Here is a 26,482-nt window from a genome sequence, read left to right on the forward strand (position 1 = left end):
GAGATAACTGAGGCCGAGGCCAATTCAGGGACAAGTGAGGCGCCTGCCAGAGCAAATAGGTACATAACACAGGATTAGGGGGAAGACAAGTACCAGGTATGAAGCTAGAAAGTGAGATGTGGAAGTCTCTGTGAGGCTGCTGAGGAGAGGATGGGGGGATGTTCCAGGCATGTTGGAGACCCGAAAGAAGTGTCAGAGTGCAATAAGATGCCTGGCTGAGCCTGAAAACTGAGGCTCCTACCCCATTGCCAGAAAAGTTTTGTGCTGCAGGCTCAGCCTCCACACAGCAGGGGGCGTGTTGGGAGGACAGGGAGGCCCTGAGACTGTGCAGGGCCCCCTCCCTGCGTGAGGGCGGAGCTCCGCCTGCTCCAGCCTCCATCTCCCTTGAGGGGCGGAGCTCCGCAGCCTCCATCTCATTCTTCTGTTCGTGGCCATGTAGAACAGCCCTAAAAGTCAGGGCTGGGCCCTGGGGCAGGCCCAGAAGCTCCTGCCCATGGAGGGGGCTACCAGGTCTTCCTGCCCCAATCCACAAACCCCCAGTGTTGAAGTACCCAACCCCCACTTGAACCCACAGGCCAACGGGAGCAAAGGCAGCCCCACCCGCTACAGGTAAGCAATGGGCAACCTGTACCCCCAAATCTCCCAACCCCTTTTTAGTCCTCTTCCCCGACTCTGTGTCCCAGGTGGGGGAGAACTAGAACAGCCCGGGATTTCTCTCTCTTTCCTTCCCTCATTGACTTTGAGCTAGACCTCTACCTTGAGAGGTGGGGATTGGATGAGAGGTGAGATAGAAGGAAGAGCAGAATCCAGCCTGGGGACTTCTCCATTCCTGCTCTCTACCCCTAGTCACGTTGCAGGTTCTAAAATGGCCGGCGGCCTCAAAGGCAGCCATTTTATTCATGGGAGGGGAGAGGCACAGAAAGCCTCCCATTGGTCCGTTTCAAAGAATATTGACATTCCATTGGTTGAGTGTGGGGCACGTAATCAGACAGTTACTCCCACTCCCCATTCTTCAGCACCACAGTCTCTCTCTCCTTCCTTCCCTCATTGTCTTAGACATAGACCTCTACTTTGAATGGGGGGGGGAACTTGTGGGAGAAGGGGGGACCAGGAGAGTGGTGGTGTAGAAGGAAGTTCAGAGTCTAGCCTGAGGAAGAAGAGAGAGGGCTAGAGGCTGTACCAAAGGAGGTAGGGGAATGTACAGAATTAGCTGGAATCCATTATCGCAACTGCTGTTCTCTTTCTTCCCAGTCACGTTGCAGATTCTAAAATGGCCGGTGGCAGCAAAGGCAGCCATTTTATTCATGAGAAGGGAGAGGCACAGAAAGCCTCCCAATGGTCTATTTCAAAGGATGTTGACATTCCTTTGATTGAGTGTGGGACACCTGATGGAACAAGCACTCCCTGCTCCTCATTCTTCCCTCCCCAACTTTTCTTTCTTTGGCCCCCTGCTGTTTTGCTGTGCCGTTTTTAGGAAAAGCATGGTGACTCTGGGCTAGGGGAAATCTCATTCCGGGACAGCGTACCCTCTTTATATTGGGTGTCAGGCCTCCCAGACATCGCCTTCAGCCAGGTAGGCCTCAGTGGCCACTTGGACCTGTGGCTACTTTCAAATGTGTATTGGGGTGTGCCCAGGGAAACCCAGGAACACACATTGGGGAATTGTGGGGGCCATTATGTCTTTTGGATACTGTGCAATAGTGGAGTTAATGGAAATCTGGAGAAAAACAAGCAGGGGATATTAAGGAATATACCACTTTCTCAGCAGGACATGGTCCATGTACAAAGATGGACCATGTATTAAGGTAGAGAAACAGTGCAAAAAATGCAATATTGTAGAAACAATGAATGCCACATTTTCAGATAACAATGTGGCAAAAATTGTAGAGGGATCTGTGCAAAGGCAAAATACAAAGCAAATAATCTCATTCTTCAAAATTGGTGGATCCACAAAGAAAATGAGGAGACATAGTAGCAAAACCTATGGGATACAGCCTAAAGTAATGTTCAGGGGGAAAATGATATTGCTGAATGCCTTTACTAACAAAATAGAGAGTAAAGATATCAATGAATTGGGCTTGCAGCTCCAAAAACTGGAAAAAGAAGAAATTAAAAATCTCCAGAAGAAAACTAAATTTGAAATCCTAAAAATGAAACAAGAAATTAATGAACTTGAAAGTCAAAAACAAAACCTTTGAACTAAAAAAATGGATAAAGTACTGGTTAAATCTAATTAAAAAAAACAATAAAGGGAATCGAATTGACAGTTACAAGGATGAAAAGGGAGGTCTTACCACTAATGAAGAGGAAATTAATTTTTTTTACTCAATGGTATGGCAATAAATATGATGACTTATGGAAATGGGTGAATATTTACAAAAATATGAATGGCTTAGATTAACCAAAGGGGAAATAGACTACTTCAATATTATTATGTCTGAAAATGAAATTGAACCAGCCATAAAGGAACTTTCTGGGAAGAAGCCCACAGGGCCAAATGGATTCATAAGTGAATCTCCTCACTCATTTTAATGCGAGTAATCCTATACAATTAACCCCCCAAATTATAAAATGAAATAAAAAAGTAAAAAAATTGTCTGCTTGCAACACCATTCTACCTCCCACAGTTCTTTCTCTTTGTTATTCATTCATCAGAATGGTCTCAGATCATTGCATTGCTGAGAGTAGGTAGGACTATCACTGTGGAACCTTCCACTTTATTGCTGTGACCATGTGCAATGTTTTCCTGGTTCTGTGTATTTCACTTGGCATCAGTTTAAGAAAGTCTTTACAGGCCTTTCTGAAACCATCTTTTTCATCATTTGTTAACATCACCATCCTTTAGCACATTTTTTTCATACTGGCCCCCAATTTGAGATACATCCCTTTAGTTTCTAGTACTTTACACCCAGAAAAAGAGCAGCTAAAATATTTTTTATCCGTGGGTGCTTTCCCATTTTTCATGATCTCTTTGGGATATAGTCCTAATGGTGGTATTAATTGGGTCAAAGGACATGTATGCATTGTGTTATAGGTATTTGGTCCTAATTCCAAATTGCCCCACAGAACCGGTGGATCCGTTTATAATCCTTCCAGCAATGTGTATGAATGTCCCAATTTTGCCATATCCCCTCCAACATTAATCATTTCCCTTTGCTTGTTTGTATTATCCAATCAGATAGATATCAGTTGGTACCTCAGAGTTATTTTAATTTGCATTAGAACAGTTTTATATGATCATGGAAATGTTTGATATATTCTTCTGAATACTGTTCATTCAATTCCTTTCATTGTTTCTTAATTGAGGAAATGAATGGTATTCTTTTAATTTTGATTAAGTTATTTTTATATTTAAAAAAGGAAACCCTCAATCAGAGAAATTTGCTATATTTTTTTCAAGCTTGTTTATGTTCTAATATTGGTTGCTTTGGGATGGTTTAGTGGGGTGTTTTGTTTTTTAGTAAAACCCATTTTTAAATTTTAATATGAGCAAAATTATAATTTGTATATCTTGTAAAGTTCTATCTTGTGTGTTTATAAATTTCCCTTTTCTAGAAATCTGAGGGGTAAAGCATTCCAAGTTCCCCAAATTTACTTATCCTATCACCTGTTCTGTCGAAAATGTACACCCATTTTCAACTTATATTGGTATAGGGTGAGAGTGAGAGAATTTCTGCCTTAGTGTTTTCCAATTTACCCTGCCCTTTATGTTCTATGAGTTATTATTCCAAAAGCGGGTTCTTGGGATTCATCACATACTAGATGGCAGAGGTATTAGGAAATCTGTCATCTCTGGATTGATACGAGATCTTTTCCATTGATCCACCATTCTGGACCAAAGCCAGTAACAAGACTATTTTGATGATTAATGCTTTTTAATGTAGTTTAAGATCTGATACTGCTAATGAACCCCCTTGTACATTTTTTTTCATTTTTTCAACAGAAATTCTTGATCTTTTGTCCTTCCAGATGAATTATGGCACTGAATATGGAAAATACTTTAGCTATGATTGCCATTTTGGTATCCCCATGAATAAATTAATATTCTTTGAATTGCTGAGATTTTGAGTAAAGGGTGTTTTGTAATTGTGTTGATATGATTCCTCCACTTGTCCTGGTGTAATAAATTCCCTCGTATTTTATACTGTTTAGTATGATTTTACATAGAATTTCTTTTTCTAACTATTTCTGCTGGACTGTGTTGGGGAAAAATATATTCATATGTATATATTTATGTCTCTGTGTGTGTGTGTGTGTGTGTGTGTGTGTGTGTGTGTGTGTATGGAAACACTCATGAGTTCTTTGAGGGTTTTTTGGCATTCTGTAAGTCTGTTAAATTTATTAATGATTAATGTGAATCTGTAGGATACTCTAAGTATACCGTGACATCATTTGCACAATGCTACATTGGTTTTCTCTTGGCCTTAAATTAAACAGAACCCCTTCAATTTCCTTTTCTATGATTATAGTTAAAGGTGGCATCTCTGGTATTAACTGTAATGATGGGCATCCTCACTTCACTTCTGATGTTATTGGCACGGCTCCTAACTTCTCCCCTTGTCAGGTGACTTTGATGTGCCCAACTCCTTGCTGTTTCTGAGGGGACGCTGAGCAGTACTGGGTTGGGGTGGTATGTGAACGAGAGAAGCCTTGAACAACCTCTCCACCTGCCACATTCTCCTCTTCCCTCACCAAATACAACCGAAATACATCATGGTGGTAAAATAGGGTTTCTGCTTCACTGAGAAAATGGTGGTATGTGCTCTGCTTTGGGGCTGAGGACAGATGCAGAGTGGTGCCTCCAAGACTGAAAAGTCGTGACCTCTTCAGTAACTTTTGTAGAGCACTGATCTCTCGTGTCTTTGTCGAGAATTGTCTTAGGCTGCTGTCTCAAGGTGTTTCCATCCCTTCATGGCTTGTCTTCTGTTTCTCTGCAGGGCATCCTCTGAAATGCTCCCAGCCTTTCCCAAGAGAAGGAAGGAGGCCAAAACCAGTCCCTGAGCCCCAGGCAGAACCCCGTCATCTTCTCTACTAGCAACTTGGAATTGATGGTGTTGACATGAGGTCCTACAGGACAGTGCCCTCTGCCCACTTAGGCTCCCAGCCATGCCCAGAAGGCTCCATGATGTCAGCTGCAAAACAGTCAACTATCACATGTACCCACCCCTAAACACTGAGACCCTAAAGTGACTCTTGTAATCCAAGAGATGAGTTTTGGCACCAATCTAGGCCAATATCCTTAGACATTCCCCTGTGTCCCCTGAACACACTTCGACGAGGGCTTTCTCTTGATCAGCTCTCCCCAGATCCTCACAACCTCCAGGACCCTCCTTTTGAAAGCGGAGCCCATTGTCCTGGTTCTCTCCCCTCTTGATTGTTACTTACAGTGGAGACTTGTTTGGACACCTCTGGAAACACAAACATAATCAGGTAATCCCTGATGACCTCAGTATAAAAAATGGGTCACAGCTTGTGCAGGGGCCTGGTGCACCTGTTTGTGGGGTCTTAGGGTGAGGACATGGATGCCAGGCACACAGGGGAATGTGCCCCTCCACACTCCCCATGTTCTCCTGGTCCTGATTGTCCATTTCATTGTTCTCCTGTTTTTTATGGTGGAAATTCTCCTGTAATTACTAAAGCCTTTTGGAGCTCCCTGTACCTGCTCAGGGGAGCCTGGCTTGGAGGGAAACTTCATGACTAGGAAGAAAAGCAATTGAAGAGGCAGATGCTGCCACCTTCTATCTCCCCTCTCAAAATATCGAAACATTTGTGGGGTTCAGATTTTAGAGACAAACACGGGTAACTTGTTCACTGGGTGAAAGGGACATGACTGCCTTTTGGAGGGCGGGGGCTTGCCTTGTAGCTGCAGGACTAGCAAGATTCCAGAGGAAGTTTTTCACCTGTGATCCATGGGGTAAACCAATGACTTCTAGTCTCTTTTCTGAAAATGGTCCAGATCTTCTGCCTACAGTTCATGGCTTTCTCTCATTTGTATCTCTCCAGAGCATCTTGCATGTTCGCACTGTTGGTTCACGCTCACCCTTAACACTGACTGAATGAACTGAGGTGGCATACTGGGGACGAGGACTGTGCTCAGCCAGGACCGACCTCTTTAGGCCTCTGATTCTGGCTCAGAGCAGCAGAGACCAATTTCATGAAGGCCTTCATCTGGACAAGGGCTCACGGGACCCAACCCAGCCTGTGTGGCCTGCCCAGACTATGAAGGGACAGTCCTCCCAGCTGCTTCTGGCCCCTACTCAGGAGGGCACATCCTCCACGCCCACCTACCCCCACATGCCACAAGGGTTCTCCCCAGAGTCCTGCCCTCAACCATAATGAATGGAGGAATGAACACGGCCGAGGTCCTGGATTCTCCCTCGGCCTCTTCTCTGCCAGGTAAGGATGTGGGTAGCCTGGCCTCCTGGATCCCCACCCCATCCCACCACCACCACCACCACCAACAACAGGTCGGATCCACGAGGGAGTCCTGATCAGGGCCTGGGAACAGTGGGTCGGAGCCTTGCTCATGGTCTCCTTTTAAGAGGCCTTGTGGTCCCTTACTGTCTCCCTCCTCTCCCTGGCCCTCTCGCCCACCGAGATGAGGACTGAAAAACCCTGCTGTCTTCAGTCCCTGCGTCCTTTGGGAAAAGCGGCGGGAGCTCGGACTGTGGTCCTTTCATGGTAGCCCCGCAGGTCTGTGAAGTTGGCATCCTCCTCGGGGATAGTTGGTCTGCTATTTCCCGCTTTCCCAAAGGTCTCCGGGAGGACCAGACTGGCCCTCTTCTTCCTCAGTGCGGAGCCCTAGGTAGAGCTGCTACGGGGGCTTGGCCTTCTGGGCGCCCTGGCCCCTGGCCACAGCAGGCTCCTGGATGGGGGCTGAAGGCGCAGAGATGAAATGCGGTCCAAAGGGAGATTCTGCATTCAATGATATTTTAGGGGGCTCACCGTGGGCTGATTTTGAGGGGAGATGTCCATGGCACCAAGATCAAGCCACCAACTTTGGGGCGACAATTGGGATCCCTGCTCTTGCTCCTTCTCTGAGGAATGTTTGAGGAGACGGGTCATGTTTCGTGTCCCAAGTGACAGTTTTCCAGCAGCTCACTCACCTCCCCAGTAGAATTCAGGGATCCAGCTTCCCCATGGCCATCCTTATAATTAATGAATAGACTGTAAAGAGATTGGAGAGGAGAAGTTCTCACATCAGTTCAGCCTCTTTGTCTTCTTTCCCTGCAGTGTGTCCTGGGCCAGAGGCGGAGCCCCAGCCCCATCCCCTTCAACCGGAGGGACCTCAGAATTGTTGGTGTTTCCACGGGCCCCCTCCGGGACAGTGACTTTTGCTCACCTGGTCCCCTGAAGCATCCCCTCCAATCTCCGTGATGCCTGTTTCAAAGTACATAATGCTGGACTTGGCTGCCCCGCCCCTATTGACCAAGAAAGTTCTAGAGGATGGCATTCCACGCATCTCTACCAGACCTCGCCGGTTGCTCTTCACAGATGGCCACAGAAGCGGAAAACCCCTCCCGATGCTCCGCTTGCTTCCGCGGGGGCTCATTCAGGTGCCCGTCTTCCCTCTCCCAGCATCTGGGATCCCCCTTTCCCTTCTTCTTCCTTAGTGGAAAGGCAGGCTGGAGGTGAGTGAGGAGCCGTGGGGTGTGGGAGGGCCCTTTCTGAATGCCATGAGTCCAGGCCGGGGCAGCCAGCTACTTCCTCAGGGTCCCTTAATGTTTCAGAAAGGACCCTCAGTGGCATCCTCCTGCCGAGGGCTTTTGCGGAATCTGTAGGAGTTGGGAGGGAAAGCTCCTCACTGGAAAGGGTGATGGGAACAGCCAGGCCCTTTGAGGGGGCCATTGAGATGTCCCCAGAGAAAGGTCAGAATCAGATTACCTCCCCCGCCTCTGTGGGGCCATACCTTGCTGGGCAGATGTTGGAGGTGGAGGTCCCACCAGCCTCCCTGTGACTACACAGGCAGCTCATTCATTCTCTGAGGGTGGGCCATTCCAAGGAGTGGCTCCAGGTCTCCTCTGGTGAGCAGGAGACATTTCCATCAGCAAGGCCTAAGCCTTGTTGCCATGGGTGAATTTTTGGTTCAGGCTGAGGTGGGTTGAACACACCTGGGGAAGCCTGAGGGGCCCGTCCCCTGATGGAGCCCCCTCTTTGGGGATACCGGCCCCTTGGGCAGGAGTGGAGACCCCAACTCGTTAGGGAATGGTTGGTTGAGAGCCTTCCATGGGCACGTGTCACCCAAGACGCCTTTCATGAAGGTGCTTCACGGGAAGCTCCCTGGACGAGGGGAGGGGCTCCCTGATGACCTCAGTATATAAACAAGGGGTCACAGCTTGTGGAGGGGCCTGATGCATCTGTGTGTGCAGTCTTGGGCTGAGCCAAGGCATGCCAGGGATACGGAGGGAATGTGTCCTTCCACACACGCCATTTTCTCCCTTTTCCTGAATGTCCATTTCGGGGTTCTCCTCTGTTTTGATGGCAAGTCTCTACGTGTAATTACTCAAGATTTTTGCAGCTTTCTGGGCCTCACCAGGGGACCCTGGCATGGAGGGAAACTTCATGACCAGGAATACCAGCAGCAGAAGAGGCAGATGTCAACTGCTTCTATTTGACCCCTTCCCCCAAAAGAAATGTCAACCCCTCGGGGACAGGGGGTAGATATGAGAGGCAAAGCAGAGCACCTTGTAATCTGGGTGAATGGGACGTGGGTGCCTATTGGGTGGGGACTTGTCCGCGTAGCTGCAGGGCTAGCAAGACTGCCAGAGGACCTTTTTCACCTGTGACCCATGGGGTCAACCAATGAGTTCTCGCCTCTTTTCTGAAAATTGTCCAGATCTTCTGCCTATAGTTCATGGCTTTCTCTCATTTGTATCTCTCCACAGCTTCTTCCATGTATTGACTGATTAGGTCAAGCTCACACTTAACACTGAGTGAATGAACTGAGGTGGCATACTGGGGACACGGACTGTGCCCAGCCAGGACTGACCTCTTCAGGCCTCCAATTCTGGCTCAGAGCAGCAGAGACTAATTTTGTCAAGGCCTCAATCTGGACAAGGGCTCACACAACCCAACCCAGCCTTCATGCCCTGCCTAGACGATGAAGGGACCGTTCTCCCGTTGGCTTCTGGCCCCTACTCAGCACGGCACATCCCCCATGCCATAAGGGAACTCACTCACGTGATGCAATTACCAGGATGAGAGCTTGAAAGCAGACTACCGTCTGGATTCTTGCTCAGCCTCATCTCTGCCAGGTAAGGATGGAGGGAGTCTGGTCCCCTGGATTCCTCCCCACGTGGTATACAGGATAAATTCCTGGCCAGGGTCTGGGAAGAGCACGTAGCAGCCATCCTCCTGATCTCCTTCAAATGAGGCCGTGTGGTCACTTCCTCTCTCCCTCCTCTCCCTGGCCCTATCGCCCACGCAGATGAGGAAGGAAATCCCCTGCTGTCTTCAGTCACTGTCTCCTTTAGGAATAGCGGCAGGAGCTCGGACTGTGGCCCTTTCTTGGTAGCCCCGCAGGTCTATGAAGTTGGCTTCTTCCAAGGGGAGAGTTGTTCTGCTATTTCCCGCTTCCCAAATGTCTTCAGGAGAACCACACTCATCGTCTCCCATTACCACGATTTCACTGAAAAATTATTCTTTTGATCTGCCATTAGGAGAGTTCAGTTGCAGGGAAACAATGAGGTCTTACAAAAACTGGAAACATAAACACTTATCGTCACCCTCATCATGTTGAGCTAAAACACCAAAGATGTCGGTCTGCCCTTCTGGTGGTACCGCTCCATCGTCTGGCTTTGAGAGGGGGCTGATATGTTCCATGTATACCCTTCTGGACTGAGTCAGCGTTCAAGTTCCAAACTTGTTTCTGTCCATATTCCTCTTGCATGGCTTACCAGGAGTCACTCAGACACCTCCCCTTTAGCCACTGGCTATTGTCCTTTTCCCCTCTGCCCAGGTCCTAGTATGTATTGAGAGCTTCCTTTAGAAGGCCCAGGGACAGCCCCTGGGCATCCATTCTGCCATTCATGTGCCCAATTCCTTGCTGTTTCTGAGGGGACCCTGAGCAGTAGTGGGTTGTGGTGGTATGTGAACGAGAGAAGCCTTGAACAACCTCTCCACCTGCCACTTTCTCCTCTTCCCTCACCAAATTCGACCAAAATACACCGTGGTGGCAAAATTGGGTCTCTGCTTCACTGAGAAAAAGGTACATGCTCTGCTTTGGGGCTGAGGAAGGCTGCAGAGTGGTGCCACCAAGACTGAAAAGTCCGAGGAATTCTATTTCTACCCACGTGACCTCTTCAGTGACATTTGAAAAACATTGATCTCTCGTGTCTTTGTCGAGAATTGTCTTAAGCTGCCCTCTCAAGATGTTTCCATCCCTTCGTGACTTGTCTTCTGCTTCTCTGCAGGGCATCCTCTGAAATGCTCCCAGCCTTTGGCAAGAGAAGGAAAGAGGCCAAAACCAGTCCCTGAGCCAGAGGCAGAACTCCGTCATCTTCTCTCCTAGCAACTTGAAATTGATGGTGTTGACATGAGGTCCTACAGGACAGTGCCCTCTGCCCACTTGGGCTCCCAGCCATGCCCAGAAGGCTCCATGATGTCAGCTGCAAAACAGTCAACAATCACATGTATCCACCCCTAAACACTGAGACCTTAAAGTGACTCTTGTAATCCAAGAGATGAGTTTTGGCCCCAATCTAGGCCAATATCCTTCGACTTTCCCCTGTGTCCCCTGAACACACTTCGACGAGGGCTTTCTCTTGATCAGCTCTCCCCAGATCCTTCCAACCTCCAGGACCCTCCGTTTGAAAGCGGAGCCCATTGTCCTGGTTCTCTCCCCTCTTGATTGTTACTTACAGTGGAGACTTGTTCGGACACCTCTGGAAACACAAACATAATCAGGTAATCCCTGATGACCTCAGTATAAAAAATGGGTCACAGCTTGTGCAGGGGCCTGGTACACCTGTCTGTGCGGCCTTAGGGTGATGACATGGATGCCAGACACACAGGGGAATGTGCCCCTCCACACTCCCCATTTTCTCCTGGTCCTGATTGTCCATTTCATTGTTCTCCTGTTTTTTATGGTGGAAATTCTCCTCTAATTACTAAAGCCTTTTGGAGCTCCCTGTACCTGCTCAGGGGAGCCTGGCTTGGAGGGAAACTTTATGACCAGGAAGAAAAGCAATTGAAGAGGCAGATGCTGCCACCTTCTATCACCCCTCTCAAAATATCAAAATATTTGGGGGGTTCAGATTTTAGAGACAAACACGGGTAACTTGTTCACTGGGTGAAATGGACATGACTGCCTTTTGGAGGGCGTGGGCTTGCCTTGTAGCTGCAGGACTAGCAAGACTTCCAGAGGGACTTTTTCACCTTTGACCCATAGGGTAAACCATTGACTTCTAGTTTGTATTCTGAAAATGGTCCAGATCTTCTGCCTACAGTTCATGGCTTTCTCTCATTTGTATCTCTCCAGAGCATCTTGCATGTTCGGACTGTTGGTTCGCGCTCATGCTTAACACTGAGTGAATGAACTGAGGTGGCATACTGGGGACGCGGCCTGTGCCCAGCCAGGACTGACCTCTTCAGGCCTCCAATTCTGGCTCAGAGCAGCAGAGACCAATTTCATGAAGGCCTTCATCTGGACAAGGGCTCACGGGACCCAACCCTGCTTTCTTGGCCTGCCCAGACTATGAAGGGACAGTCCTCCCAGCTGCTTCTGGCCCCTACTCAGGGGGGCACATCCTCCATGCCCACCTACCCCCACATGCCACAAGGGTTCTCCCCAGAGTCCTGCCCTCAACCATAATGAATGGAGGAATGAACACGGCCGAGGTCCTGGATTCTTTCTCGGCCACTTCCCTGCCAGGTAAGGATGTGGGTAGCCTGGCCTCCTGGATCCCCCCCCAGGAAGGATCCACGAGGGAGTCCTGACCAGGGCCTGTGAACAGTGGGTCGGAGCCTTGCTCGTGGTCTCCTTCGAAAGAGTATGTGTGGTCACTTAATCTCTCCCTCCTCTCCCTGGCCCTCTCGCTCACCCAGATGGGGACGGAAAGCCCCTGCTGTCTTAGGTCCCTGCCTCCTTTGGGAAAAGAGGCCGGAGCTTGGATTGTGTTCCTTTCTTGGTAGCCCTGCAGGTCTATGAAGTTGGCATCCTTCTTGGGGATAGTTGGTCTGCTATTTACCTCTTTCCCAAAGGTCTCCAGGAGGACCAGACTGGCCCTCTTCTTCCTCACTGAGGAGCCCTAGGTAGTGTTGCTGCTGTGGCTCAGCTTGCTGGGCTCCCTGGTCCCTGGCCACAGCAGGCTCCTGAATGGGGGCTGAAGGGGCAGAGATGAAATATGTTACATGTGGTGAGGGTGGAGGGACAAACATGATGTACTAAGGGAGTTTCTTCATTAAGTGACATTTTATGGGGCTCACCGTGGGCTGATTTTGAGGGGAGATGTCCATGGCACCAAGACGAAGCCACAAACTCGGGGTCAACAATTGGGATCCGTGCTCTTGCTCCTTCTCTGAGGAATGTTTGAGGAGTCAGGTCATGTTTCATGTCCCAAGTGACAGGTTTCCAGCCGCTCAGTCACCTTTCGAGTAGAAGTAAAGGATGGATCTTCCCCATCCCCATGATTATAATGAATAGATTTTAAAGAAATACAGATAAGAAGCATCATTTCATACTTTTTTCCTTTTTCTCTGCAGTGTGTCATTTCTGCAATGGGTGCAGCTTCTACAGAGAGAAGGTCGTGGGCCAGAGGCGGAGCCCCATCCCCATCCCGATCCCCAGAGGGACCTCAGAATTGTTGGTGTTTCCACGGGCCGCCTCCGGGACAATGACTTTTGCTCAGCTGGTCCCATGAAGCATCCCCTCCAATCTCCGTGATGTCTGTTTCAAACTACAAAATGCTGGACTTGGCTGGCCCCCCTTCTATTTACCAAGAAAGTTCGAGCAGATGGCATTCCGCCCATCTCTACCAAACCTAGATTCTTGCTCTTCGCAGATATTCACAGAAGCTGAAAAACTCTCCCAAGCTCTGCTTGTTTCGGGGGGCCTCATTCAAAGCCCATCTTCCTTCCTCCAAGCCAGACTGGGATTCCAGCATCGGGATCCCACTTTCCCCTGCTTCTTCAGTTGTGGAAAGGCTGGAGGTGAGTGAGGAGCTATGGGGTGTGGCAAGACCTTTACTGAATGTAATGAGTCCAGCCCCGGGCCGACAGCTACTTCCTCAGGGTCCCTTAACGTTTAGGAAAGGGCCCTCAGTGGCATCCTCATGCTGAGGGGATTTCCAGAATCGGTAAGAGGTGGGAGGGAAAGCTCCTCACTGGAAAGGGTGATGGGAACAGTCCGGGCCATTGAGGGGGCCATTGAGATGTCCCCAGAGAAAAGTCAGAATCAGATTGCTCCCCCTCCCACATGTGTGGCCATACTGTGCTGGGCAGATGTTGGAGGTGGAGGTCCCACCGGCATCCCGGTGAATGCACAGGCAGCTCTTTCTCTGAGGGTGGGCCATTCAAAGTGCAGAGTGGCGCCACCAAGACTGAAAAGTCCAAGGAATTCTATTTCTACCCAAGTGACCTCTTCAGTGACATTTGAAGAACATTGATCTCTCATGTCTTTGTCGAGAATTGTCTTAAGCTGCCCTCTCAAGATGTTTCCATCCTTTCATGGCTTGTCTTCTGTTTCTCTGCAGGACATCCTCTGAAATGCTCCCAGCCTTTGGCAAGAGAAGGAAAGAGGCCAAAACCAGTCCCTGAGTCAGAGACAGACCCCCTTCATCTCCTCAATGAAGAACCTGGAATTGATGGTGTTGACATGAGGTCCTACAAGACACTGCCCTCTGTCCACTTCGGCTCTGAGCCATCCCCAGAAGGCTCCATGATGTCAGCTGCAAAACAGTCAACAATCTCATGTACCCACCCCTAAACACTGAGACCTTAAAGTGACTCTTGTAATCCAAGAGATAAGTTTTGGCCCCAATCTAGGCCCAATATCCTTCGACTTTCCCCTGAGTCCCCTGAACAGACTTCGAGGAGGGCTTTCTCTTGATCAGCTCTCCCCAGATCCTCACAACCTCCAGGACCCTCCTTTTGAAAGGGGAGCCCATTGTCCTGGTTCTCTCCCCTCTTGATTGTTACTGATGGTGGGGACTTGTTCGGACACCTCTGGAAACACAATCATAATCAGGTAATCCCTGATGACCTCAGCATAAAAAATGAGTCACAGCGTGTGGAGGGGCCTGGTGCACCTGTTTGTGTGGTTTTAGGGTGAGGACACGGATGTCAGGCACACAAAGGAATGTGCCCCTCCACTCTCCCCATTTTCTCCTCATCCTGATTGTCCATTTCATTGTTCTCCTATTTTATGTGGAAATTCTCCTATATTTAGTAAAGACTTTTGGAGCTCCATGTGCCTGATCCCTGGCATGGAGGAAGACTTTATGAGCAGGAAGAAAATCAATAGAAGAGGAAGATCCCACCTCCTTCTATCTCCCCTCTCAAAATATCGAAACATTTGGGGTGTGCAGATATTAGAGACAAAGCAGGGTAACTTGTACCCTGGGTAAAAGGGACATGAGTGCCTAGTGGGGGGGGGGGCTTGTCCATGTAGCTGAAGGACTAGCAAGACTGCCAGAGGGCTTTTTCACCTTGACCCATAGGGTAAACCATTGACTTCTAGTCTCTTTTCTGAAAATGGTCCAGATCTTCTGCCTACAGTTCATCTCTTTCTCTCATTTGTATCTCTCCAGAGCATCTTGCATGTTCGGACTGTTGGTTCGCGCTCACCCTTAACACTGAGTGAATGAACTGAGGTGGCATACTGGGGACGCGGACTGTGCCCAGCCAGGACTGACCTCTTTAGGCCTCTGATTCTGGCTCAGAGCAGCAGAGACCAATTTCGTCAAGGCCTTCGTCTGGACAAGGGCTCACGCGACCCAACCCAGCCTTCCTGGCCCGCTCCCAGCTCCTTCTGGCCCCTACTCAGCAGGGCACGTCGTCCATGCCCACGTTACCCCCACATGCCACAATGGTTCTCATCAGAGTCCTGCCCTCAACCATAATGAATGGAGGAATGAACACAGCTGAGGTCCTGGATTCTTGCTCAGCCTCGTCTCTGCCTGGTAAGGATGAGGGGAGCCTGGCCTCCAGGATCCCCCTCCCACCACCACCACCAACAGGTCGGATCCACGAGGGAGTCCTGATCAGGGCCTGGGAACAGTGGGTCGGAGCCTTGCTCATGGTCTCCTTCTAAAGAGGCCGTGTGGTCCCTTACTGTCTCCCTCCTCTCCATGGCCCTCTCGCCCACCGAGATGAGGACAGAATGCCCCTGCTGTCTTCAGTCCCTGCGTCCTTTGGGAAAAGCGGAGGGAGCTCGGACTGTGGTCCTTTCATGGTAGCCCCGCAGGTCTGTGAAGTTGGCATCCTCCTCGGGGATAGTTGGTCTGCTATTTCCCTCTTTCCCAAAGGTCTCCAGGAGGACCAGACTGGCCCTCTTCTTCCTCAGTGCGGAGCCCTAGGTAGAGCTGCTGCGGGGGCTCGGCCTTCTGGGCGTCCTGGCCCCTGGCCACAGCAGGCTCCTGGATGGGGGCTGAAGGCGCAGAGATGAAAAGCGGTCTAAAGGGAGATTCTGCATTCAATGACATTTTCGGGGGCTCACCGTGGGCTGATTTTGAGGGGAGATGTCCATGGCACCAAGATCAAGCCACCAACTTTGGGGCGACAATTGGGATCCCTGCTCTTCCTCCTTATCTGAGTAATGTTTGAGGAGTCGGGTCTCGTTTCATGTCCCAAGGGACCGGTTTCCAGCAGCTCAATCACCTTCCCAGTAGAATTCAGGGATCCAGCTTCCCCATGGCCATCCTTATAATGAATGAATAGACTGTGAAGAGATTGGAGAGGAGAAGTTCTCACATCAGTTCAGCCTCTTTGTCTTCTTTCCCTGCAGTGTGTCCTGGGCCAGAGGCGGAGCCCCAGCCCCATCCCCATCAGCCGGAGGGACCTCAGAATTGTTGGTGTTTCCACGGGCCCCCTCCGGGACAATGACTTTTGCTCAGCTGGTCCCATGAAGCATCCCCTCCATTCTCCGTGATGTCTGTTTCAAACTACATAATGCTGGACTTGGCTGGCCCCCATCTATTTACCAAGAAAGTTCTAGCAGATGGCATTCCGTGCATCTCTTCAAAAACTAGACTGTTGCCTTCGTTGATGTGCACAGAATTAGAAAAAACCTGTCGAGGTCTGCTTTCCATAGGGGGCCTCATTCAGAGCCCATCTTCCCTCCTCCAAGCCAGACTGGGATTCCAGCATCGGGGATCCCCCTTTCCCCTGCTTCTTCCTTAGTGGAAAGGCAGGCTGGAGGTGAGTGAGGAGCCGTGGGGTGTGGGAGGGCCCTTTCTGAATGCCATGAGTCCAGGCCGGGGCAGCCAACTACTTCCTCAGGGTCCCTTAACGTTTCGGGAAGGGCCCTCAGTGGCATCCTCCTGCTGAGGGCTTTTGCGGAATCGGTAGGAGGTGGGAGGGAAAGCTCCTCACTGGAAAGGGTGATGGGAACAGCCAGGTCCTTTGAGGAACTCATTGAGATGTCCCGAGAGAAAGGTCAGAATCAGATTACCTCCCTCCCCCTCCCGCCTCTGTGGGGCCATACCTTGCTGGGCAGATGTTGGAGGTGGAGGTCCCACCAGCCTCCCTGTGACTGTACAGGCAGCTCATTCATTCTCTGAGGGTGGGCCATTCCAAGGAGTGGCTCCAGGGCTCCTCTGGTGAGCAGGAGACATTTCCATCAGCAAGGCCTAAGCCTTGTTGCCATTGGTGAATTTTTGGTTCAGGCTGAGGTGGGTTGAGCCCACCTGGGGAAGCCTGAGGGGCCCGTCCCCTGATGGAGCCCCCTCTTTGGGGATACCGGCCCCTGGTGCAGGAGGGGAGACCCCAACTCGTTAGGGAATGGTTGGTTGAGAGCCTTCCATGGGCACGTGTCACCCAAGACGCCTTTCATGAAGGTGCTTCACGGGAAGCTCCCTGGACGAGGGGAGGGGCTCCCTGATGACCTCAGTATATAAACAAGGGGTCACAGCTTGTGGAGGGGCCTGATGCATCTGTGTGTGCAGTCTTGGGCTGAGCCAAGGCATGCCAGGGATACGGGGGGAATGTGTCCCTCCACATACGCCATTTTCTCCCTTTTCCTGAATGTCCATTTCGGGGTTCTCCTCTGTTTTGATGGCAAGTCTCTACGTGTAATTACTCAAGATTTTTGCAGCTTTCTGGGCCTCACCAGGGGACCCTGGCATGGAGGGAAACTTCATGACCAGGCACACCAGCAGCAGAAGGGGCAGATGCCAACTGCTTCTATTTGCCCCCTTCCCACAAAAGAAATGTCCACCCCTCGGGGACAGGGGGTAGATATGAGAGGGAAAGCAGGGTACCTTTTAACCTGGGTGAAAGGGACATGGGTGCCTTTTGGGTGGGGACTTGTCTGCGTAGCTGCAGGGCTAGCAAGACTGCCAGAGGACCTTTTTCACCTGTGACCCATGGGGTCAACCAATGAGTTCTCGCCTCTTTTCTGAAAATTGTCCAGATCTTCTGCCTATAGTTCATGGCTTTCTCTCATTTGTATCTCTCCACAGCTTCTTCCATGTATTGACTGATTAGGTCAAGCTCACACTTAACACTGAGTGAATGAACTGAGGTGGCATACTGGGGACACGGACTGTGCCCAGCCAGGACTGACCTCTTCAGGCCTCCAATTCTGGCTCAGAGCAGCAGAGACTAATTTTGTCAAGGCCTCAATCTGGACAAGGGCTCACACAACCCAACCCAGCCTTCATGCCCTGCCTAGACGATGAAGGGACCGTTCTCCCTTTGGCTTCTGGCCCCTACTCAGCACGGCACATCCCCCATGCCATAAGGGAACTCACTCACGTGATGCAATTACCAGGATGAGAGCTTGAAAGCAGACTACCGTCTGGATTCTTGCTCAGCCTCATCTCTGCCAGGTAAGGATGGAGGGAGTCTGGTCCCCTGGATTCCTCCCCACGTGGTATACAGGATAAATTCCTGGCCAGGGTCTGGGAAGAGCACGTAGCAGCCATCCTCCTGATCTCCTTCAAATGAGGCCGTGTGGTCACTTCCTCTCTCCCTCCTCTCCCTGGCCTTATCGCCCACCCAGATGAGGATGGAAATCCCCTGCTGTCTTCAGTCACTGCCTCCTTTAGGAATAGCGGCAGGAGCTCGGACTGTGGCCCTTTCTTGGTAGCCCCGCAGGTCTATGAAGTTGGCTTCTTCCAAGGGGAGAGTTGTTCTGCTATTTCCCGCTTCCCAAATGTCTTCAGGAGAACCACACTCATCGTCTCCCATTACCACGATTTCACTGAAAAATTATTCTTTTGATCTGCCATTAGGAGAGTTCAGTTGCAGGGAAACAATGAGGTCTTACAAAAACTGGAAACATAAACACTTATCCTCACCCTCATCATGTTGAGCTAAAACACCAAACATGTCGGTCTGCCCTTCTGGCGGTACCGCTCCATCGTCTGGCTTTGAGAGGGGGCTGATATGTTCCATGTATACCCTTCTGGACTGAGTCAGCGTTCAAGTTCCAAACTTGTTTCTGTCCATATTCCTCTTGCATGGCTTACCAGGAGTCACTAAGACACCTCCCCTTTAGCCACTGGCTATTGTCCTTTTCCCCTCTGCCCAGGTCCTAGTATGTATTGAGAGCTTCCTTTGGAAGGCCCAGGGACAGCCCCTGGGCATCCATTCTGCCATTCATGTGCCCAATTCCTTGCTGTTTCTGAGGGGACCCTGAGCAGTACTGGGTTGGGGTAGTATGTGAACGACAGAAGCCTTGAACAACCTCTCCACCTGCCACTTTCTCCTCTTCCCTCACGAAATTCGACCAAAATACCTCTTGGTGGCAAAATTGGGTCTCTGCTTCACTGAGAAAAAGGTACATGCTCTGCTTTGGGGCTAAGAACGGCTGCAGAGGGGTGCCACCAAGACTGAAAAGTCCGAGGAATTCCATTTCTACCCACGTGACCTCTTCAGTGACATTTATAGAGTACTGATCTCTCATGTCTTTGTCGAGAATAGTCTTAAACTGCCTTCTCAAGGTGTTTCCATCTCTTCATTGCTTGTCTTCTGCTTCTCTGCAGGGCATCCTCTGAAATGCTCCCAGCCTTTGGCAAGAGAAGGAAGGAGGCCAAAACCAGTCCCTGAGCCAGAGGCAGAACTCCGTCATCTTCTCTCCTAGCAACTTGAAATTGATGGTGTTGACATGAGGTCCTACAGGACAGTGCCCTCTGCCCACTTGGGCTCCCAGCCATGCCCAGAAGGCTCCATGATGTCAGCTGCAAAGCAGTCAACAATCACATGTACCCACCCCTAAACACTGAGACCCTAAAGTGACTCTTGTAATCCAAGAGATGAGTTTTGGCCCCAATCTAGGCCAATATCCGCCGACTTCCCCTGAGTCCCCTGAACAGACTTCGAGGAGGGCTTTCTCTTGATCAGCTCTCCCCAGATCCTCACAACTTCCAGGACCCTCCGTTTGAAAGCGGAGCCCATTGTCCTGGTTCTCTCCCCTCTTGATTGTTACTGATGGTGGGGACTTGTTCGGACACCTCTGGAAACACAATCATAATCAGGTAATCCCTGATGACCTCAGCATTAAAAATGAGTCACAGCGTGTGGAGGGGCCTGGTGCACCTGTTTGTGGGGTCTTAGGGTGAGGACACGGATGCCAGGCACACAGGGTAAAGTGCCCCTCCACTCTCCCCATTTTCTCCCCGTCCTGATTGTCCATTTTGTTGTTCTCCTATTTTATGTGGAAATTCGTCTGTAATTACTAAAGACTTTTGTAGCTCCCTGTGCCTGATCAGGGGTCCCTAACATGGAAGGAAACATTATGACTAGGAAGAAAATCAATAGAAGAGGGAGATCCCGCCCTATTCTATCCCCCTTCTCAAAATATCGAAACATTTTGGTTGTGCAGATATTAGAGACAAAGCAGGGCACTTTGTTAACTGGGTGAAAGGGACATGAGTGCCTATTGGGGTGGACGTGGGGGACTTGTCCACGTAGCTGCAGGGCCACTAACACTGCCAGGGGAACTTTTTCCCTTGTGACCCATGAGGTAAACCAGTGACTTCTAGTCTCTTTTCTGAAAATGGTCCAGATCTGCTGCCGACAATTTATGGCTTTCTCTCATCTGTATCTCTCCAGAGTGTCTTTCATCTTTGGACTCTTTGGTTCGTGCTCACCCATTACACTGAGTGAATGAACTGAGGTGGCATACTGGGGACTGTGCCCAGCCAGGACTGACCTCTTCAGGCCTCCGATTCTGGCTCAGAGCAGCAGAGACCAATTTCGTCAAGGCCTTCGTCTGGACAAGGGCTCACGCGACGCTACCCAGCCTGCGTGGCCCGCCCGGACCGTGAAGGGACAGTCCTCCCGGCTGCCTCTGGACACTACTCGGCCGCTAGGGTTCTCGCCACAGTCCTGCCCACAACCATAATGAATGGAGGAATGAACACGGCCGAGGTCCTGGATTCTCGCTCAGCCTCGTCTCTGCCAGGTAAGGATGCGGGGAGCCTGGCCTCCAGGATCCCCCTCCCACCAGCACCAGGCACCAGGTCGGTTCCAGGAGGGAGTCCTGACCAGGGCCTGGGAACAGTGGGTCGGAGCCTTGCTCGTGGTCTCCTTCGAAAGAGGCCCTGTGCTCCCTTACGGTCTCCCTCCTCTCCCTGGCCCTCTTGCCCACCGAGATGAGGACTGAAAAACCCTGCTGTCTTCAGTCCCTGCGTCCTTTGGGAAAAGAGGCTGGAGCTCGGACTGTGGTCCTTTCTTGGTAGCCCCGCAGGTCTGTGAAGTTGGCATCCTCCTCGGGGATAGTTGGTCTGCTATTTCCCGCTTTCCCAAAGGTCTCCGGGAGGACCAGACTGGCCCTCTTCTTCCTCAGTGCGGAGCCCTAGGTAGAGTTGCTGCGGGGGCTCGGCCTTCTGGGCACCCTGGCCCCTGGCCACAGCAGGCTCCTGGATGGGGGCTGAAGGGGCAGAGATGAAAGGCGGTCTAAGGGGAGATTCTGCATTCAATGGCATTTTCGGGGGCTCACCGTGGGCTGATTTTGAGGGGAGATGTCCATGGCACCAAGATCAAGCCACCAACTTTGGGGCGACAATTGGGATCCCTGCTCTTGCTCCTTCTCTGAGGAATGTTTGAGGAGACGGGTCACGTTTCGTGTCCCAAGGGACCGGTTTCCAGCAGCTCACTCACCTCCCCAGTAGAATTCAGGGATCCAGCTTCCCCATGGCCATCCTTATAATTAATGAATAGACTGTAAAGAGATTGGAGAGGAGAAGTTCTCACATCAGTTCAGCCTCTTTGTCTTCTTTCCCTGCAGTGTGTCCTGGGCCAGAGGCGGAGCCCCAGCCCCATCCCCTTCAACCGGAGGGACCTCAGAATTGTTGGTGTTTCCACGGGCCCCCTCCGGGACAGTGACTTTTGCTCAGCTGGTCCCCTGAAGCATCCCCTCCAATCTCCGTGATGTCTGTTTCAAAGTACATAATACTGGACTTGGCTGCCACCCCCCTCTATTGACCAAGAAAGTTCTAGCAGATGGCATTCCGTGCATCTCTACCAAACCTAGACTGTTGCCTTCGTTGATGTGCACAGAATTCGAAAAAAAAAAACTGTCGAGTTCTGCTTTCCTTAGGGGGTCTCATTCAGAGCCCATCTTCCCTCTTCCAAGCCAGACCGGGATTGCAGCATCTGGGATCCCCCTTTCCTGTCCTTCTTCAATTGTGGAAAGGCTGGAGGTGAGTGAGGAGTCGTGGGGTGAGGGAGGGCCCGTTCTGAATGCCATGAGTCCAGGCCGGGGCAGCCAGCTACTTCCTCAGGGTCCCCTAACGTTTCCGGAAGGGCCCTCAATGGCATCCTCCTGCTGAGGGCTTTTGCGGAATCGGTAGGAGGTGGGAGGGAAAGCTCCTCACCGGAAAGGGTGATGGGAACAGCCAGGCCCTTTGAGGGGGCCATTGAGATGTCCCCAGAGAAAGGTCAGAATCAGATTGCTGCGCCTCCCCTCTGTGGGGCCTTACCGTGCTGGGCAGATGTTGGAGGTGGTGGTTCCACCAGCCTCCCTGTGACTGCACAGGCAGCTCTTCCTCTGAGGGTGGGCCATTCAAAGTGCAGAGTGGCGCCACCAAGACTGAAAAGTCCAAGGAATTCTATTTCTACCCACGTGACCTCTTCAGTGACTTTTGTAGAGCACTGATCTCTCGTGTCTTTGTCGAGAATTGTCTTAGGCTGCCGTCTCAAGGTGTTTCCATCCCTTCATGGCTTGTCTTCTGCTTCTCTGCAGGACATCCCCTGAAATGCTCCCAGCCTATGGCAAGAGAAGGTAGGAGGCCAAAACCAGTTCCTGAGCCACAGGCAGACCCCCGTCATCTCCTCAATGAAGAACCTGGAATTGATGGTGTTGACATGAGGTCCTGCAGGACAGTGCCCTCTGTCCACCTCGGCTCTGAGCCATCCCCAGAAGGCTCTATGATGTCAGCTGCAAAACAGTCAACAATCACATGTACCCACCCCTAAACACTGAGACCCTAAAGTGACTCTTGTAATCCAAGAGATGAGTTTTGGCACCAATCTAGGCCAATATCCTTCGACTTTCCCCTGAGTCCCCTGAACAGACTTCGAGGAGGGCTTTCTCTTGATCAGCTCTCCCCAGATCCTCACAACCTCCAGGACCCTCCTTTTGAAAGCGGAGCCCATTGTCCTGGTTCTCTCCCCCTTGATTGTTACTGACGTTGGGGACTTGTTCGGACACCTCTGGAAACACAATCATAATCAGGTAATCCCTGATGACCTCAGTATAAAAAATGAGTCACAGCGTGTGGAGGGGCCTGGTGCACCTGTTTGTGGTGTCTTAGGGTGAGGACACGGATGCCAGGCACACAGGGGAATGTGCCCCTCCACACTCCCCATTTTCTCCCCGTCCTGATTGTCCATTTCATTGTTCTCCTGGTTTATATGGTGGAAATTCTCCTATAATTAGTAAAGACTTTTGGAGCTCCCTGTGCCTGATCCCTGGCATGGAGGGAGACTTTATGACTAGGAAGAAAATCAATAGAAGAGGGCGATCCCACAATTTCTATCCCTCCACTCAAAATATCGAAACATTTGGGGTGTGCAGATATTAGAGAGAAAGCAAGGTACCTTGTACCCTGGGTGAAAGGGACATGAGTGCCTATTGGGGGGGGGGGGTGTTTGTCTATGTAGCTGCAGGACTAGCAAGACTGCCAGAGGGACTTTTTCACCGTTGACCCATAGGATAAACCATTGACTTCTAGTCTCTTTCTGAAAATGGTCCAGATCTTCTGCCTACAGTTCATCTCTTTCTCTCATTTGTATCTCTCCAGAGCATCTTGCATGTTCGGACTGTTGGTTCGCGCTCATGCTTAACACTGAGTGAATCAACTGAGGTGATATACTGGGGACACGGACTGTGCCAAGCCAGGAATGACCTCTTCAGGCCTCAGATTCTGGTTCAGAGCAGCAGAGACCAATTTCGTCAAGGCCTTCATCTGGACAAGGGCTCACATGACCCAACCCAGCCTGTGTGGCCCTCCCAGACCGTGAAGGGACAGTCCTCCCGGCTGCTTCTGACCCCTACTCAGCGGGGGCAAGTCCTCTTCGCCCACGTACCCCTACATGCCACAAGGGTTCTCGCCAGAGTCCTGCCCTCAACCATAATGAATGGAGGAATGAACACGGCCGAGATCCTGGCTTCTTGCTCAGCCTCATCTCTGCCAGGTAAGGATGCGGGGAGCCTGGCCTCCTGGATCCCCCCCACAACACCCCTATCCTACCACCACCACCAGGTCGGTTCCAGGAGGGAGTCCTGACCAGGGCCTGGGAACAGTGGGTCGGAGCCTTGCTCGTTGTCTCCCTCGAAAGAGGCCGTGTGGTCCCTTACTGTCTCCCTCCTCTCCCTGGCCCTCTCGCTCACCGAGATGAGGACGGAAAGCCCCTGCTGTCTTCAGTCCCTGCCTCCTTTGGGAAAAGTGGTGGGAGCTCGGACTGTGGTCCTTTCATGGTAGCCCCGCAGGTCTGTGAAGTTGGCATCCTCCTCGGGGATAGTTGGTCTGCTATTTCCCGCTTTCCCAAAGGTCTCCAGGAGGACCAGACTGGCCCTCTTCTTCCTCAGTGCGGAGCCCTAGGTAGAGTTGCTGCGGGGGCTCGGCCTTCTGGGCGCCCTGGCCCCTGGCCACAGCAGGCTGCTGGATGGGGGCTGAAGGGGCAGAGATGAAAAGCGGTCTAAGGGGAGATTCTGCATTCAATGACATTTTCGGGGGCTCACCGTGGGCTGATTTTGAGGGGAGATGTCCATGGCACCAAGATCAAGCCACCAACTTTGGGGCGACAATTTGGATCCTTGCTCTTGCTCCTTATCTGAGCAATGTTTGAGGAGTCAAATCACGTTTCATATCCTAGGGGACAGGGTTCAAGCAGCTCAATCATCTTCATGGATCTTCCCCATCCCCATCATTATAATGAATAGATTTTAAAGAAATACAGATAAGAAGCATCATTTCATACTTTTTTCCTTTTTCTCTACAGTGTGTCATTTCCGCAATGGGTGCAGCTTCTACAGAGAGAAGTTGGTGGGCCAGAGGAGGAGCCCCAGCCCCATCCCCTTCAACCGGAGGGACCTCAGAATTGTTGGTGTTTCCACGGGCCGCCTCCGGGACAATGACTTTTGCTCAGCTGGTCCCATGAAGCATCCCCTCCAATCTCCGTGATGTCTGTTTCAAAGTACATAATGCTGGACTTGGCTGGCCTCCCTCTATTTACCAAGAAAGTTCTAGAGGATGGCATTCCGCACATCTCTACCAAACCTAAACTGTTGCCTTCGGTGATGTGCACAGAATTTGAAAAAACCTGTCGAGGTCTGCTTTCCTTAGGGGGCCTCATTCAGAGCCCATCTTCCCTCCTTCAAGCCAGACTGGGATTCCAGCATCGGGGATCCCCCTTTCCCCTCCTTCTTCAGTTGTGTAAAGGCTGGAGGTGAGTGAGGAGCCGTGGGGTGTGGGAGGGCCTTTTTTGAATGTAATGAGTCCAGCCCGGGGCAGACAGCTATTTCCTCAGGGTCCCTTAAAGTATAGGAAAAGACCCTCAGTGGCATCCTCCTGCTAGGGGGTTTTGCGGAATCGGTAGGAGGTGGGAGGGAAAGCTCCTCACTGGAAAGGGTGATGGGAACAGCCAGGGCCTTTGAGGGGGCCATTGAGATGTCCCCAGAGAAAGGTCAGAATCAGATTGCTCCCCCTCCCCTCTGTGGAGCCATACCGTGCTGGGCAGATGTTGGAGGTGGAGGTCCCACCAGCCTCCCTGTGACTGTACAGGCAGCTCTTCCTCTGAGGGTGGGCCATTCAAAGTGCAGAGTGGCGCAACCAAGACTGAAAAGTCCAAGGAATTCTATTTCTACCCACATGACCTCTTCAGTGACATTTGTAGAGCACTGATCTCTCGTGTCTTTGTCGAGAATTGTCTTAGGCTGCCTTCTCAAGGTGTTTCCATCCCTTCATGGTTTGTCTTCTGTTTCTCTGCAGGACATCCTCTGAAATGCTCCCAGCCTTTGGCAAGAGAAGGAAGGAGGCCGAAACCAGTACCTGACCCACAGGGAGACGCCACTCATCTCCTCAACGAAGAACTTGGAATTGATGGTGTTGACATGAGGTCCTACAGGACAGTGCCCTCTGCCCACTTGGGCTCCCAGCCATGCCCAGAAGGCTCCATGAAGTCAGCTGCAAAACAGTCAACAATCACATGTACCCACCCCTAAACACTGAGACCCTAAAGTGACTCTTGTAATCCAAGAGATGAGTTTTGGCCCCAATCTTGGCCAATATCCTTCGACTTTCCCCTGAGTCCCCTGAACAGACTTCGATGAGGCCTTTCTCTTGATCAGGGCTCCCCAGATCCTCACAACCTCCAGGACCCTCCATTTGAAAGCGGAGCCTATTGTCCTGGTTCTCTCCCCTCTTGATTGTTACATAGGGTGGGGACTTGTTCGGACACCTCTGGAAACACAAACATAATCAGGTAATTGTCCTCCCATAACATTTACACTAATGTTTTCTCCTATCTTTAGTGTAATTTCTCTAAAACATTTCAAGAAAGACTATACCTTCAGTGAATGGATTTTGCAAAGACTGTTAGAGGTCTACCCTGTAATTCTTCTTCAAGTACAACCATTCCCACCTTCATAAAGGGAAGATTAGAACCCTGTAATGTTTCGGTGCTGTACTTTTAGAAGGAAAGTGCCCATTTTGGATTTGGGACATCATTGTTCTGGAATAATGAGATGGCGGTCCACCCCTGTCATGCCTGCAGTTCACTATCTTATGCCATTAGGAGGAGACTGCCATTTTCTGCTCCTGGTGTGTAGGTGGGGGACTACTTGTTAATGGTTTCTGTGGGAAAGGCATGAGTA

General features: G+C 50.8%; 2 long non-coding RNA genes across 2 annotated transcripts; both read left to right on the forward strand.

The window, feature by feature from the left end:
• Positions 1 to 11,482: 11,482 nt before the first annotated feature.
• LOC130456105 (uncharacterized) lies at positions 11,483 to 14,288 on the forward strand. The gene is made up of 3 exons (XR_008914440.1): positions 11,483 to 11,872; positions 12,703 to 13,149; positions 13,692 to 14,288. It is a non-coding gene; the product is annotated as an uncharacterized LOC130456105 (long non-coding RNA).
• Positions 14,289 to 14,750: 462 nt separating this feature from the next.
• On the forward strand, positions 14,751 to 19,712 carry LOC103096442 (uncharacterized). Its single transcript, XR_474781.2, has 4 exons — positions 14,751 to 15,119; positions 15,944 to 16,356; positions 17,619 to 17,987; positions 19,146 to 19,712. It is a non-coding gene; the product is annotated as an uncharacterized LOC103096442 (long non-coding RNA).
• The last annotated feature ends 6,770 nt before the right edge of the window (positions 19,713 to 26,482 follow it).

Source organism: Monodelphis domestica, chromosome X (genome assembly GCF_027887165.1).
Source record: "Monodelphis domestica isolate mMonDom1 chromosome X, mMonDom1.pri, whole genome shotgun sequence".
Classification (NCBI taxonomy): Eukaryota; Metazoa; Chordata; class Mammalia; order Didelphimorphia; family Didelphidae; genus Monodelphis; species Monodelphis domestica.